At 38.3% G+C, this 18,044-nt stretch overlaps 1 protein-coding gene across 1 annotated transcript in view; it reads right to left on the bottom strand.

Annotated features, from left to right (window-relative positions):
* Positions 1-18,044, bottom strand: part of PTK2 (protein tyrosine kinase 2) — a 230,038-nt gene that overhangs the window by 209,269 nt on the left and 2,725 nt on the right. The window contains exon 2 of the mRNA XM_074831417.1: positions 5,707-5,765. The gene's annotated coding sequence lies outside the window, so the exon portion shown is untranslated. The remainder of the gene's footprint in view (positions 1-5,706; positions 5,766-18,044) is intronic.

The following is an 18,044-nucleotide window of genomic DNA, read 5'->3' as shown; positions in this document are numbered from 1 at the left end:
GGTGGGAGTGTTGATCTGCTCGAGGGTAGGGAGGCTCTGCAGAGAGACCCGGATAGGCTGGAGTGATGGGCTAAGGCCAACTGTAGGAGTTTCAATAAGGCCAAATGCTGGGTGCTGCACTTCGGCCACAACAACCCCCAGCAGCGCTACAGGCTTGGGGAGGAGTGGCTGGAGAGCTGCCAGTCAGAGAGGGACCTGGGGGTGTTGATTGACAGCCAGCTGAACATGAGCCAGCAGTGTGCCCAGGTGGCCAAGAAGGCCAATGGCATCCTGGCTTGTAGCAGCACTAGCGTGGCCAGCAGGGACAGGGAAGGGATCTTACCCCTGTGCTTGACACTGGTGAGGCCGCACCTCGATGACTGTGTTCAGTTTTGGGCCCCTCACTACAAAAAGGACACTGAATTACTCAAGCGTGTCCAGAGAAGGGCAACAAAGCTGGTGCAGGGTCTGGAGCACAGGTCTTGTAAGGAGTGGCTGAGGGAACTGGGGGGGTTTAGTCTGGAGAAGAGGAGGCTGAGGGGAGACCTCATCGCCCTCTACAACTCCCTGAAAGGAGGGTGCAGAGAGGGGGGATGAGTCTCTTGAACCAAGGAACAAGCGATAGGACAAGAGGGAATGACCTCAAGCTGCGCCAGGGCAGGGTTAGACTGGATATTAGGAAGCATTTCTTTACAGAACGGGTTGTTAGGTGTTGGAATGGGCTGCCCAGGGAGGTGGTGGAGTCCCCACCCCTGGAGGTGTTTAAGAATAGGGTCGACATAGCGCTGAGGGATATGGTGTAGTTGGGAACTGTCAGTGCTAGGTTAACGGTTGGACTAGATGATCTACAAGGTCCTTTCCAACCCAGATGATTCTGTGTTTGTTATAAAGTCCACCACCTAGTAGTGAGGAGCACGTTATCACTGACTATTTTGTACAAGAATGGTCTTCATGAATGATTCAGAATATCCTGCTGCTTTTAGAAACTTTCCTAGGCCAGTGTTAAACAGTCTTGTGCATTTCCCGCAGCAAATAACAGGCAATACAGATCTTAAACCATTAACCAAAATACAGGATCATAGGATAGTTGCACATTACCAGTGAGCAAGTGAAGGTTCTCACAGAAACAGAGCTACAGCAAACTTTACTGCAAAGAGAGCCCTGCATTCCCAAAAGCTCTATTTTTAGAGAAGTGATAAATACATTAGTGGAATGGAACAGAATAGCCGTAGTGAAACAGAATTAGTTTTGCTTTTTAGACCAATAAAATGAGTTGCATTCACCTTCATTACAACTATAAATAAGAGCCTACCACCATAACAGCTAGAAACACATGTACAGGCATGCTTGACTTCAGACACAGGAACTACTCTTTCTGATTTGAACACTTCAACATGTCTGCACAAATCTAAACAGGTATGTGTCTGCAGGGCTGGGACCAAAAAAAAAAAAAAAAAATTAGTTGCCCCAAGACAAGAAGAGTGTATTCTGTGAAAAGGTCTCAACATTTCCAAGCTGAAACAATGCTGCAAACGTACAGGCTAATGTCCTGATGTATGGGGAAAAGCTTCATGGATATTTAACCAAGTCAATCGTTCAGAAATCTGAAATTTAAGCAGCCTGGAAAGTAGGAGCAGCAGCATTACATGGCTATTCCTGGCATCATCAGAATGTACTACTACAGATCCATCCAAGTCATATTACAAAGGAGTACTATTTACAGAGTCAAACTTTGTTTTCTGCTTTTTATTTCCCTATTTGCATTTATCAGAAGGGCTAGCAACCAAAACAAATAATTTGTTTTGGTATACAGAAGGCCTCTGGCACCTCCAGGTTTTAGAAGACTAAAACCCTACTTCATTCTACCTCAGTAACATATTCCAAGATAATCCAGGCAGGCTGTGGTTTTAATAAACTCCACTGAGGGGATAACACAATTAAGGAGAGTATCACAAGCACTGAAATTTATTTCCCCCAGCCCACTTACTTCTATGTAAAAGACAACAGTTGCTCTGGGGCCAGGCTGAAGAACAACAGCTATGACGAGCAAAGGCCAGGACAGAGTCCAGGAAGGTATTAGGCACCACATGGCATGGTTTGTGATCGTTACATTCAATTCATTGCTTTTAAAACGCTGGTGATGCCTGCCAGTACAGACAGAGCACAGAGCCCTTCACAGCAAGGACCCAGCCAGAGAGAAGAACATGTTCTGCACTGAACCGCTGGTGAACTCACACACACTGGTGAACCCAGGCTGCTTGGAAGAAGTTGGAAGTTCACTATAACCTTGCTGGAAAAGTAAATCTTTCTCCACTGACCCAAAAGTCCAGAATCATAAACCAGATAGCAAGCCCAACAAAATTCCACTTTCGGAAGCCAGGAGGAGCTATGAGCACATAGGTGTTATTGGCAAGAAGCAACATAAATTAATTATCTTGACACTTAAGAATAGAGTGCTTATTCTTTACAGTTTTAAGTGCAAACTAGAATCTTTTGAAACAGATTTTGTATCAAGGGAAAAGCACTGAATGTATTAAAACAAGATTACAAGCATAACATCCAAAATACACAGAAATCACAGGTCTTTAAAGATTTCATCAGGAAAGCATTTCTCACTGTAAGACATAAAAAGGAACATTAATTTATCAATCTACCATACTGTTTTTAAACGAGTGCTATGTTGGATACAACAAGGCTGGTCATTAAATACTAGTTTAATTTCAGCTGAAATAAAACCATGAAGTTGGAAAACATCTGATGTCACTTGCGGTAAGGATACAATCAGAACATCATCTTTTGGAAGCTGCTTCTCAGGTGGAAGTGCTAGCACCACCTGCTGCCAATGGCTGACATCTTGGAAAACACACGTACAGTTACGTGTACTTTTACCCCTGCACCAATTCAGTGCATAAAGACTGGCCTGAGGAGTAAGTCAGAATTATAAAGCTAAACAGAACTATTGCTCATGATCCCTCCCTATTGATACACGTGTTCTGCATTCACTAATAAATAACCAGAGTAAGTAATCAGCATTAGTAAGAAGACAAAGAATACTTTGAGCTGAAGCAACTAAGTGTCATCCATGCATTCAGGGTTTCTGGATGATGTTAGCAGAGTCATTAGTCAAGTTTTGCACAATCACCATGCTTTTTCTCTTTCATGGACACATGCCTGGATACCTGGGAGGTTAAACACAGAACTGCCAAGTACTTTCAGGTGCTATTCGAATCAGTAAGAGATCTGCTTTGAGTGCAAATTTTAAGTGTTCCAACAAAAAACGGCATGTCTGTGCAGGGTCCTAAAATTGAAACCTTTGATCCTAAGTTCTGTGACTCCATCCAATACAGATACTAAAACCACTGTAAGATGAACGGGTAAAGCCAGCACTACATGGCAAACTTTACAGGAAAAAATCTAGCCTGTAAGACAAGGGCTTGAAGAGTGCAGTGAATACACAAGTATATTTTTGGTACCGAACAAGGTAGTGGTTCTGTGGAACAAAGTATGTGATCACATAACAAAAAGACTATCGTAATACACATGAGAGCTTAAATTTTTGCAATATGAATACAAGACTTACAATAACACTTCATAAAGCAGCTGGGTAAACAAGAGATTCAGACAATTTTTCTGTTATTTCCACTGGAACTGTCATTCCAGTAAAAAAATACACATACTTCAACGTAAACCTGACAAGTCAGAAGTACTCGCAATTTACTTTTAAGATCTTTTGCTGTTTCTTCTTACTTGCCATTATATTTCACAGTTTTGTTATTCACAGGGCTGGTTTTCTATAGTCTTATCTAGGAAGGTACTGCAAGATATTTACCTAACAAACTAATAAATACTTAGTTGTCATGGTTTTACCAGGATATGACTCACTTCAGCCTTTTACAAACCATGTATTCCAAAGAACAAATAGCTTCAGTTCACAAAACATACAAGTGTGCTTTTTTGCCTATGACATCACAACAGTCATAGCTGTTCCTTTTAAAAGGTCAAACAAAATGAAAGGAAGCATTAAAAACCCCTGAAATCATAGGTCTGATTTGTAGGTTTTTATAGATGATAAACTGAAAGGGGGGGGACGGACAGGGACACACGGCCTGTTTTGTGTCCCCTCCTTGTTTTCTGGATTTCCCACACTATTAGTTTTCCATGTTCAGCAAATATTTTTTAAATGTCAGGGTTCCCATCTGAATCACAATTCAGAATTAACATGATACATAAGGCAACAAATTTTAGTCTTAATTGAGAAAAGTATCAGTATTCGTGCTTTTTATTCAAACTGAAGTACTTTGGGGTTTTCCCAGTTTGGGTGACAAAACTGAAGGCTACTCCACTCAACTTATTCCTTGCAGTGGTGAAAGTAGATGAATTCCTTGGAAAAAACTAATTGTATAATGCAAACAAATATCATCCCATACTGAAAAAGGGAAGGGAGAAATCAGAAAGGATAAGCAATTAGCAAATAAACTTGAAAACTGAAGTTTAAAAAAGGCTGACTAACACCCAGACCACTCCAAGTAAGAAGCAAAAAAACTACTGAAGAATAAAGACATCTACCCCTGCAAACACAGACAGTCAGGAGATGCTAAGTGACACTCTGCTGTTTCCTGAAGGTGAAAGTATGGAGAGATCCTGGAGAGGCAATGCTCTGAAGTTGAACTGTTAAGAGAGCTGTCTGAAATCCCATCAGTGGCCTAGCCCACGTGAAATGCTAGCAGTCATATCTCCTGTGTTCTCAAGTGCATTACAGCCCAGGCAAGGAGAACGTTAATGTAATCTATAAACAGGTGATATAAAAGTTTTAAATAAGGCTCTCCACATCAGAAAGTTAGACACAGAAGTGGTCTTGAAGTAGCAGGAAATTAATTTTGTTACCTGCCAAAGCCTAAGCAATAGAAGAAAATAATGTAATACAGGCTCCCAAACCACCAACCACAGGGAAGGCTGCTGAAAAGAAAAAAAAAGATACACCCCACAAACCAGAAAAGGAAAAAAAAAAGGATCCAACAAGTTTTTCTAGCCACGCTCAAATATAAGAATATTCCAAACATCTATATACGTTAGCAGCAATAAAAGCAGAAGTCAGAAATAACAAGGATACTGCGGAATAAAACTGAAGTTTACAAATATAACCATTCACTCTGGGAAAAGGGGGGGCCACAAGGAATCAGAAAAATAGGAGACCAGAAATAGATTCCTCTAATACAAAGAATACTGTGGTTACCCAACTTCTCTACTCTTGCTTATAGCTAAACTACTTAAGACTAGGCCAAGTGCCTCCTACAGTGAAGATTTTAAGACAATTTTTTACCTACTACAGAAAAGCAGAATGTGAGAATATCATTAACATTTTGCTCCAAAGCCAGCACATGGCTCTGGTCAGACAATTTCCAGCTAAGGAGGTTTTGTAAGCTGTTTTCTCACCTATCAATTCCTCCCATGCAGGATAAATTACTTGCTGCACAGGTCTACCCACCTCTGTACCCCTCAGGCTGAATTGAAGGTCCCTAAGTGGGATGTCAAGAGAAAGGCCAGTTCTAGGAAGCTCAGGGAGAAAGACAAACCAAGAAATTCTGTTTTAACACTGACTGTTTAAAAATCAGGATTTTCAACAGTAATTACAAGGAAAAAACACCACAAGTAAATAATCTCAACTTGAACCATTTTACCCAGAATAAAACCCTGTGTAAAAGTGAAATCATTAACTGTTCCACATACCTTAAGTAGACTTTCCAGGTCTCAGCAGCAGGTGCTCAAACTGGGATGAAACATGAAATCTGAAATGAACATTTAGAATTGATTAGGATATTTTCTTGACCTAATGTCAAAGCAGTCAAATATCCAACAAACTTAAAAAAAAATAACTGATATTCTTACTATCAAGACAAGACAAACTTCCAAAGGAATGCACTGCAGTACATACCTTACTTTACAAGTGCAGATTATTTAGCTGTAAATCCTTGGGGGTTGGGGAGGGAACACGCAGAAGGAAGTTTGTAGAAGTAGAAGCCAGGGGCTTACATTTGACTTTAAAATAGATACCTTAGAAAGAAAGTTGCCAGCAATCCTGTAGGTCCCATGAAAGTAGACTAAAAATTTCACACGTTTTTATGGTTTTGGTATTTTGAAGGAGAAGGGTTAAAGGAGGATTATTCTGAAGTGAATCTTTAATATAGCTAACATACATTTAATGGCAACAACAATTCAGTAAGTACTGAAAACTCTGACAAGTGATTCAAAATGTTAGCAGCATCCAGATCCAGAATTAGAAAGAGTGCTTCCCTGGGGAAAAAAAAAAAAAAGTGTGTGGGAGGAACTAGTGAAATGCATTTATTGCCTCAGGGTATGTGCATCATAGGACAGCCAAGCCACTTTTTAGCTGAAGTAACAAATACATACAGATATAGCTCAACACGCACACCTAATAACACAGGTCTTTCTGGACAGTGGGTTTTTTCCTTAAAGGCAATGATCGATCCAAAAGAACTCCAGAGTTCAGTAATCTACAGAGTTGGTTTTGCTACCTCGCTAGTTGTTTTTGCTCTTTTGCATCTCAAACAAATATATACTGTAGGGACAAAGGCAGTACCAGTAGAAAGCCCAACCTTACATATTAAGCACTTAGAAATCCATTTTTAAGAACTGTTCCTGAACCTTTATTCACCTTAGCTACTTTTTTCCCCACACAAAGGCCACCAAAAGATTTCCACAAGAAAAAAGACACTGATGAGATAAAGTAACACAAAAAAGTTAAAAGAAATTGTGTAGAGATTATTTTTAAGCGTTCATCTAAGCTATAATAAACTCAAAAAATAAGAAAACAAAAATACTTATAATTCTACATGAAAGCCACAGAAATGAGCCACCGACACTCACCTGAAACACACATCCATACCATTGGGAAAAATATCACCGAGAACTTGAACTGCTTTTATGGTGGCATACAAGAGGAATGGCACTGTCTCGAAATACTAATTTTAAAGTTAACACAGAATCTGTTAAGTCAGCTGGCTGTCCCATTATCTCTACCAGACTGAGTGGCAAACGACAGCTTTCCCCAGAATCATGTCTGTTCTGAGTATTTTTATGGAATTAGACATGATTTGGGACCATTTGTGAAAACACCAACAATTAACACAATGGGAATGACATCATGACAATCCTTTATGAAAAAGGAAATCGCTCATGAGACTGTTTCTTAGGTTGAGAAACCCATGCAGTTATTGATTTAATTAAAGATGTTTTCTGATATGGCAAAAGCTACTTTTCATCTCCAAGGCTGATCATAATGACCCTTCCCCCTTCTGGGAAGTTACATCAATGGCACCCTTAAAGCATTTGTTAAATAATTTTGTGTCGTATCATGGGACTTACTCAGATACAAAATCAAAATGCAAACACAAATACTAGAAAAATATTACTTTCATTGCTTAGGTATCAATAATGCAAAAACTTTAAAGCATGTTAAATTTTCCACACAAGTTATCACACCGATTTTCAACAGAAATACCCAAGTGTGTAGAATTCAGCGTACAAATGCATGCTACTGTGATTTGATGTTGGAGGGCAACCCTAGAGCACAGAGAGAGGGCATCTCTTTGGTCATTAGCTACTAAGGGAGTAATGCAGTCAGAGACGATCCAAACACAAGATCCTTTCATCTCCCTCACGCTGACAGCCACTTCCAGCCATACCTTCCCAAGATTTGTTTTCGCAGGTTACTTACTGATTTACTTCATTCATTAATTACTTAGGAAGCAAGTCTGACCAGTTGTAACATCTTAAAACATCTTAATCCCACCTGGTTTTCAATTAAAAGATAGTGCATCTGACTTGTAGATCTAAACCTCCATATACACTGTCTGAAATTTCAAGTTTTGTATTCCAGTATCATCCCATTCCCTCTCCAGTTTGACTTCTTCATCAAGCATACCACTGAAGACATAAGCCAATTACTAGCAACCAAGAATAAAAGTCTTAAAATACCTCTCGATGTGGAGATCATTTCTCAGCTTCCTTATGTTTTCAGCTACCTTTAAAGCTCTTTGATCATGTTCAAGAAAATTCGTCCTCTTTGCTCTCATTGCTCCATTCATTTACTCTTCAGAAATTCCTCTCCTTCTAACCCTCTCCCAAATCCTCCACTCTATTTCAATACTGCAATTCATCTTCTCAAAAAAGCTAAAGATGGAACCCTAAAGATCAACGTTACTTGTTTCACTTCCCTTTCCTCCTACCTCTGATCCGCAGCACCAAAGTGAATAAACAATTTGGTGCTATGCAACATTTTTATCCTTATAAAAAATTTAACGTAAGATCTGGTCTCTACTGATGCCCCTTTGGCACTACAGCAAGTCATGGGAGAACTCCACAAAAGATCACAGTAGACAGGAAAGACTTCAAGAGCTCTGCAGAGCCAATGCAGAGCTCTGCCAGTAACAGCAATTTCTGGACACAAGTAATATTTTCTTTACCAGAGGTGAGATTATAACTAAGTTATCTGCGATGTTATTGTTCCTGCTAGTTATAGGAGAGTATCTAAAAACCTATACGTACATCTCTCAAATAACTGTATATATACATCTCCTCTACATCTTGAGTAATGAGGGTAATGAACCTGCCTGCAGCACTTTCAGCAGTAGCACCAAGAAGAAACCTGTGCAGAAGAATACTACAGCACAGCCCTGAGTACACTCTACCAACAAATGACCTATGGCCTTCAGAAAAAGTCCCAGAACAGTCAAAGCAAGTTACTGAATTCTAGACTGACTCAAAGGCACTATTTGCACAGACACAATGCTGTGAAGATTTCATAATCTTGAAACCCAGTATTTCAGGGTAATTGGTGTACAAGTATTAACTTCATCTTAACACTGCTTAGTGGCTTGAACACCAGGAGAACGCAGTCCATAAAGCAGAATTTGGAACAGATTCATTGGACCCAAACACAGATCCTAAGCACGTCACCACAAAACATACCCATATGGCCACTGTCAGCCTCACCACCAGTAGTTCCAAGAAACTTTAAACCAGATTGTTGTAACTTAATTGGGGGAGGAAGGGCAAACTTCAGTAAGATCTCAATTCCGTATATTAAAAGCATGAAAAAAATAAAGGAGTCCATACTATCACCTCCTATTCATAAGAGCCATCACACAAAATCAGCTATAAAGACAAAGATTTAACAACAGAGAACACAAGTTCAACATAACCCTTAAAACTGCTGTAACACAGACTCAGTCCAAAAAACGATCATATTTCAAGCAACAGCTGCGCATTAAGTACTCACATTATACGCACATGGGCACCAGAGCTTCCCTCTCCTCATTTCAACTATGCTTCAAACCATTTCTCAAAACTCACTACTTTCATCTTGCCTTTCCAAAACTGACCTCGACTCAGCAACCCACAAAGTCTTGCCTTATTTTACTACTTCTATCAACTTCAAGAGTAAGGTATTAAAGCAAGTGTGCTTTATGTACATTTATTTTCACAACTTGCTGCAATCCTCACTCTTCCCATAATTCCACTCTGTGATCTCTTGCTTGGTATAATATGACCAATGTTCCTACTCCCACTTGAGAATACTGTAGTTCAAGATCCATTTCAACAGAAGTAACAAAGACTTTTGAAGAAAGAACTTCAATGAGATCCCCATTTATCTCCAAAAAGCCACACAGATAAATACATTTTAGAATGCCAGAATTTGTTTCCTAGGAAGGGAAGCTCCTGTGTTCAATACTCTTCTCAGATTATGAAACAGTTTAAAGGTTTTGTTTGCCTTTAAGAGAAGAAAAAGCTGATTCAGTTGTAAAATGAAGCCAACGATACACGCTCCTGTCTTAAAGAATTCCCTCTCCTCTTTTGATGAAAGGAGAGCAAGGCATAACACTAGCTGTTGAAAGCACTGAAACAGCACAAGACAAGCAGTGCTGCCACCACACAAAGAAAACCTCCCCCTTCTACTAAGGCTGAATAAGCAGGGGCTTGTAGTCTATGACACAACTAAACTTTCACTTCATTTAAATCCCCATCTCAGAATTCATCATCTATGCTGCACACCATCTTCTTCTAAAGGTGCTTTAGTCTCCTGAAGAAATCTACTTGGTTGTTTATTAATTTCACATAGGCAACAGATTTCCATCAACAAGGGAATGAAACCCAGAGTATAAAGCTCGATTTCTTATAAAAATGAAATATTGAGGCAAACTCTAGGCAGAATATGGAACAGAAGTGTATTTGGTTGTTATATCCTGCTCCTTCTTTTGACTCCATTCTTCGATTTTTACAGGAACTCTATGTTATTTTTATTTCCATCCACAACCAGAGAAATACAAGTAATAAATTCAATCTAATATTCACAAAGCATACAAGAAGAGAGTCAAAATATTCCCACAGGAGAAGCACATGCCATATACATTTTTCCCCTTATTTCTCTTATAAACTTCAATCTTTAAACTGTACCACCAAAATACGTGGGCAAATAAAAGGAGTATTATTCACTTCTGGAAATGGATTGATTTTCCTGATAACCACTCATTAATTAATATGCCCAAAGCAATATATGTATATATGCACCAAGGTATATAATAACAATGCTATCCTCCTTGGAGGAAATTCCTCCTCCCCCATCAGCCAAAAATCACACAATTTACAAAGGTAATGCTAAACAAGAAATCCACATAAATCTGAAATTATTAGGATTATCCTGATAATGAAGATTTAGTATCTAGTCTAACTAGATGCTTTTATAACTGCTTAAATAGAATTTAATACGAATGACAAGAGACTTCCCCTTGCCTCCACACCACATAGGGTTTTTTAAAATTACTTTTAGTTCCCCAGACCATAGCAAACAGCTTACAAAAGGTTACACACGTTGCACAGATGTACACTCTTAGCTTCACCTTTTAGCTTAAAGACTCCCTGAAAACTCAGAAGTAGCACTAAATGTCAATTCCAGCAGCTTCTGCCTCTAAATTTTAACAGTGTTTAAAAAAACTATCAGATCAACAAGTTTATTCTTTACTTTCATAAGGAACATCTCAAATGAAGGGTGCGTCATTAATACTAGTTTCCAGCAGAGGCTGTACTGAGAAGAGCCAGCCATACTTACCACATTTTGTCTTCCTACACATTTTCACTACAGATTACTTAAATCTGTTCCTCTATCCCGGTAATGACTTACTCTGTCCACGATAAAATGCTGAGAAACATTTTTGACTTGTTTTAAAACAGATTGAAGTTACAGTTAAGAGGAAGCCTACTGGTGCAACATCAAAATGCAAGCTATCATATTAAAGAGTGATAGACATGAAAAAAAAAGCATAGTTTCACAAGAAGTTCCTATTATTCCGAAAGCAAAGCTCAGTTTATTAACATGTAATAAAATAGTCACTCATTAAAGGGCAATACCAAAAGGAGTAAGAAAACCCATCCTCTAAGGCCACTTCATTAACTTGCTTGCATAGTTTGGAAGTCTTGCATGTTTTCTTCCATAAAATTCTTAAGTCTATGACAAAATGGCAACTAAGCTAATTGTTCTATTATCAGTAACCAGTTAATAATTCTGTTTTTCAAGCCATATCTAGGGAACACCTACATCTACAGAAAAGCATGACAGTTTAATTTACAGAAAAGATCTTCTCTCCATGACCGTTACAGCCATAACCAAGAACAGCAGTCCACAAAGAACATACAAGATGCTTCACCTGCAACAGCTTTACATCAAAGCTGCACAACTTCAGGCAATAGCTAATAAGATAACAGAGAGAACTTGCTTACAAGAGCTTGGAGAAAACTATCATTTTTTGGGGTTACTGTCAACGACCTTCTGACTATCAGTGTAAATCTGAAAATAACAACCCCACATTCTTTACCTGTTAGCATCACTAAAATCACTGCTGGATAGAACTCCAGAGGTCATTTTGTCAATCTGCCACTCCTGACATAGGGATAAACAGCATTTTCCTTCTGACAGATGTCTAATTTGTTCTTAAAGACTGTCAGCAACAAGAGTCCCCTCCCTAATCTAGCCCAATAGTTTGTTATTCTTATAAGTCTTCCTCCCCAAGTAACCCAAATCTTCAGTCCTATTATTCAAAGCAACTATTTCTTGTTTTAGCCCCCATAAGCCTTTTTCATCCTTCTAGTAGCCTAATGCATGTGAATAACTTAAGACTACAAGGAGATAAAAAGTTAACATCTTAATTTGTTCAGTTCTTCTGTGTTATGTTCTTCAGGTATCTTCTGCTACTGAAAGCATCCAAAAAGAGAGGAAACCCCTTTTCTACAGTGCCCAAAACTGAAACAGCATTCTAACTAAATCCTGCCAGTACTGAATTCAGTAAAACAATTACTCCAAGTATTTACCCCCTTGCTACACCACAGTACAGCATTTCTTTTTCTGCACCAGCAGAACAAGGTTAATCACAAACTGAGCACCAATCAATCAATAACCTGCACATCCCACCTTACTCAGCTCTTGCAGAACTTGAAAACTATGTTTTGAGCAGACCTTTGAACAACAAAATTCAAAATGCACTAAACACAGTAGGAAGAGAGGCGGTAGAGTTAAGAGGCACCAGAACAAGTACAGAAAACAGCCAGCTTTGCGATTTATACAAATTAAAGTGAAAATGACAAGATAATTAATAAACCAATTGGAATCTAGAAGCCTCCAGGATATACTGCTTAAGCCTGAAATAGAAAATGAGAACTGATAAAAATTCAGAATTACTTCTTTAGCCATTAATTAACAGCATTCCCATAATGGTGCTATTAGCACAAGAAAGAACAGAAACTGTAATTTGTAAGATTTGCGAAGAGCTTCACTGCAAGCAAGAGACCCTTACATGTCAGCAGTGTGTAAAGGTTTCCTGGGTGAAGGCTGGCAATGGAAAACTAGTTAAAAATGTAACGAAATTAAACAGTCTTCAATACAACTAAAAATGGAACTTAAGAGATTAAAACCCTCCAACTTGTGGCTCCTCACTTGGGATGTGCATTTTTATATATATATATATATATATATATTATCAACCAGCTTTCCCTCCCCCACTCATAAACTAAAATGCAAATGCAGTTCTGCATCAGGCATCGTGAAAGGTTAACAAGTATGTGAATTAATTGCAATGGCCATGCCAAGGTTCATTCCAAGCAGTAACATAGCACCTTAAATGAACAACTCTGCTCCAACATCATGGTTTCTACTTTTCCCTGTGAGGGGTACTTCAAACCCCTCTACAGAAAACACTTCAGAATTGTCATGTGTTTATGTGCCAGCGGACAAAGCCCAAGCAAAGCGCTGTCCTTATTTTAAAGGGGAATAAACAACAGCACAGCAGTTAGCTGAGCCATCCAAAGGAAAAAAAAATAATCCATAGAAGAAGTAGAAATAGAATTCTTGCTTCTTGACGTCCAATACTGTGATTGTATCAGTGTTTCCTATCTCTTTCCACCACTGGTTAACAAAAACAGTGGTATCAGGCACGAGAGGTCCTAAGCACTGGCAAAAATACAAGAATACTTCCACCAAGTTCTGGAACTTGCTGGGGGAAAGAGTGAATAAAGGGAGATAAGGACTAACACAAAATTAAAGAAATATGAGGTTTAACTCTTTACAAAGAGTTCAAACAACTGAACTAGGAAGGTACATGTTACACGTTATTTTTGTGTGCTACTGTCTAGTCTGTAAAATTAATTATGAAGAAGTATCTCTGCCTTTAAACAGCTTCCACTAAAGAAGAGCATCAGCAAAGAAGCAAAAATGAAGGAGGAGACTGCTAAAACCTGAGGTATAAGCAGGCATAAAAGACAAGAGCATTCAGCCACCAGCAAAAGGAATTTCTGCTTGAAGAAAAGTGTATTAGAAATTGCAGGGAAAAAAACTGGCAAACAGCTTGGTTAATTAACCAAACATAAAAAAGAATTGTGCTCTTTTAAACACTAATTCTATTTTTCTCCTTTCTGTATTAACCTTTACTTGAAAAAAGTGGACAAGAAAAATTCCCATATTCTAAACCAAAACACAGACAATTTTTCCCTCAAAGGACAGAAAGATTACATCTGTCTAGTCCAAAAAAGGAAATCAAGAACAGATACCTATGTGAAAATAAGAAAATGGTAGTAGATTTTATGCTTTCACACCATCTTTCATAGAAAAAGAATTTAAAAGATTGCCTAAAATCAGGAAGAGGAAATTCTCTTTTAAATATCACAGAATTTCTGAATCTCAATACTACAGAGTATTACTGAGAACAAACTAGCCTCAGCATTCACACTGAACACAAAACCTACAACAGACAGGATGAAACAGGTATTGACTGATATAAATCTCCACCACTGGGTATAACTCAGACACTGGGATTTGCAAATCTCTTACTGGTACCTTCAGAGGCAGTGATCTTGAAGGCAATGCTAGGAAATGAAGTATCAAATGTTGATGGACCAGAGACCTTACTGGCTATTGAACATCCTACAGGTCGTATCAGTAGACACTCCTTGCAGCATTAAGAAGGACCTGGGAAAAAAAGCTACGTACCTGGTTAAAGAGCTGCATTCAGATCTGCAAAATATATCATTTAGCTCATTCTGCACTTCTGTTAAACTAGACTTTTGCTACCCCCTTGCAACAAAATTATTTGCTATCCTAGCATCAAGAAAACAGGGACAAGTAGCAGCTCCTCCTTCCCATATTTAAAATAAAAAATAAAATTTAAAAAAAAAAAATCAGCTGCTGCTTCAAATCCTTCCCAGGAACTTCAATGGGACTAAAGGAAAAATTATCTTTGCCTTCCAAAGATACTTTATAGACTCAGATGGTCTGCTCCCTCTCCCCTCCCCCAAAACAAAATAAAACAAAAGCAGGAATTGCACATTTTCATGTGTGGGTAAACAATGAAAAACCCCAACCATGGCAGCAGGAAGCAGGAGTAGTTAAGTCAGTAGAGCCCTCTGACCTCTTTCTTACTGTCCCGAACAGTGAGAACAGCTTCAGCTCTGTCACTGCAGTCTCTGCAAAGGCAATGACAAGTGCCTCATTTAAGGACTCTTGACATATACTGTCTAAATGCTTCTAAATTTATTGTTCATCAACATACCTAGAACGGTAACAGTGGCAAAGAATATGTACTCTCCCGTTACTGTCTCCAGAACAACTGATGCACATGCTTTGCTTACACATTCTGGTCAAAAGGAAGGAAATTAGTCCAATGTCTTAAAATTAGTTAAATTACAGTTCCATGAGCAGGGAAAGGGTCAGAATTAAGATTAAAGACTAAGCTTTAAACTAACCTATATTGCACTCTATGAAGTTGGATGGAACCCCGCAGCAAAATGAAACCAAGTTGAGTCCTTGTCAGATCCCCCTCCCAGAAAAAAAAAAAAAAAAAACCAACACAAAAAGGTAATACTTCAGTGTAATAGGAAGCTAACAAAAACTACTTAAACTTTTTTTATATGCCCTTTCTGCACTAAACATGATAAAAAAGGGCAGAGGACCAATGCAGAGTTAGAGGGTGGAAAGAAGTCTCGGAGTCATAGGGGACAAAGGAAATCCAATACAGGAGAGTTTTACCAGTTCAGCTGTGGACTGCTGCAGATCTGAAGAAAATTTAGATGTACCCACAATTAACACTGATGCAAGTGAATCTTCAGATGTTCTCTAACAAGCCTGTTGCCTTCAGCTTTTGTTATTCACCTGTTCTTGACAGAAATTGCATCCAAGCCTTGTAAACCAGATCTCAGAAACGGTTCTCCAATTTCTTCTTAATCAACGAACCAGACACCAATGATCTGCATCCCCAGATTTCAAGTATGCCAGCTCCCTCCAACAACACATCCCTCTGACATAGCTTTCAAAACACTCCCTTGCAAATTTTAGTAGTTCATACACCTTTTAGCACAACACACCTGGATAATGACAACTGTCTCTCTTCCGTCTGCTTTCATACAAATAGAGAAAATCAGATCAAGCCATCTAAAGTTTTTTGTGCTTTTGGTTGATTTGTGTTTTTTTGCACGGTTCGGGTTTTTTTCCAATCATTTTCTATTCATGAAGACCAAACACTCAAAAGTCCCTGCAGCTACAAGACTTGCATCCCAGTGTCAGGAACACTAAATGATGAGTAAGCACCAAACTCCTACCTTGGGAAGCTTACATGGTAGAAAGAACACAGAGTTACAAAGGAATGGGGTAGGGAAAATAAAAATTTAAGCCCACAACAAAGCCTGCAGGTTTTTAAGCTCTTCAGTCCCTAAATAGCCACTTTCTTCAACAGTTCATCTGATAATCCATCAACCACAGAGCTTTCAGAAAGATCTGCTTGATCATCTCCACAGAAGTTCTTCCTCTCCTACACTAAAAAGGCTATTTAAAACCAGATAACTGTCTATCACGTTTTCCATTAAATTTCCCATTCTGCCAACTTCATGTCTTTCTAACAGACACAATAAACCAAATTCATTGAACACTGTGGTAGAACACACTGAATTTCTGAGGTTCCTAAGAGGCAGTCATATACAAATCAAGAGACTCACTTGAAATTCCTAACAGTTTACTAACTCTAATCTTGCATTAATCTGCATTAAATTTCTAAGTTTATTTCAAACACTTAAAAAAAATTTAAAAGACAGCTTTTAGAACAAAATAATCATCCTACAGAAGTTACCATTCAGGGAGACAAGGACCACTGTAGTTCAGGTGCTAAGTACATTCAAAATTAGTTTTAGACTGTTCCTAAATCATTTCTGCTATCATTCCATACAAGAGCTCAAAGTGATACAGCAAGGATTCATTTGTTGCAGGTTTTAAAATCCTGAATTCTAATTAAAACTTTTTCAAGAAATTAAGCCAATATATCCATGTTTTCAAGTTTCTCAGGTACTTGAAACTTTAGAACTACAGTAACACAAGATGAGACGAAAAACACATTTAGTCTGGAAACCAACATCTGATGGAGCTTAATATCAGTCACACACTTGAGTTTTCACTGACAGCTGTCTGAAATGAGGACTCATAAGCTTACTGGTAATAAGTAAATAAAACCCAAGCTTTCACTGCTAGCATCCCAGAGTGGTAGCTATAACAGAGGAAAAAAAATCTGGAGTATAAATTCTAGCATAAGAGTGTCCTTTTTAAATACTTTATATCAATTTATTGAAATTTGTCCAGAATGTGAGAATATGGAATAATCTACATCACATTTAAAGCTACAAATATTCAATTTAAGACAAAAAATTATGCAAGACTAAAAACATACAAGACTTGTATATACAGGTTTTTACAGCAAAATGACAGCCTACTTACAGTTAACTACATTCTGCAAAACATTACTAGTGTTTAAACATCAGTGCAGGTAGCTGTCAAAACCAGTTCTTAAATATGTGTATGTATTTACGTACAACCAGCAACGCAATGTACTTCAAAACTGTACTCTGACAACACAGAAAGTTCTCCATCACAGTGAATTCCACAAATCCTAAGAGATATAAAAGGAATGGGAATAGCCTGTGTTATTATGAGCGTTACATCACATGAAAGAGAGCACTGCCACACATGGCAATGCCTACCAAGGGAGGAAAAAATTGATCATTTTGTTATACAAATGGCAAGAAATAACTTTTTGTTTCCAGAGATGCTCAGTTTCTTGAGTTACCTTCCTACCGAAAAAACCCACCGCATTTATATATACATTAAAAAAACTGAAGATAATCTCCTAAAGCATCAGAGCCTCCTGGTTTACTACTTTCCAAAAAGCACTCCTGCTTTTCTCTCCTATTATCGTCCTCCCAAATACCTATTAGCTTGGTGGAATTTACAAAACCAAGATTCCCCCATTCAACTACTAGGCATCATGTGGTAAACCATTATATTTTTAAATAAAGTGCCCTTTCAACAACATGGAACATACTTTGAAGCAAAGTTGTGTTGCTAGACATGCAGAAGCTGAAACAATTTTTAAAGCTATTTCAGCAAATTACATATTCAAGACACAGAGTGCTATTCTGAGAACATTAATTTCTGGCTTAAGTACTCCAATACACTACTAGTTGAT

This window comes from Strix aluco, chromosome 1, assembly GCF_031877795.1.
Source record: "Strix aluco isolate bStrAlu1 chromosome 1, bStrAlu1.hap1, whole genome shotgun sequence".
NCBI classification, from domain to species: domain Eukaryota; kingdom Metazoa; phylum Chordata; class Aves; order Strigiformes; family Strigidae; genus Strix; species Strix aluco.
Note: the sequence above shows the minus strand (reverse complement) of the source record. Positions and strands in the feature narration are given on the sequence as shown.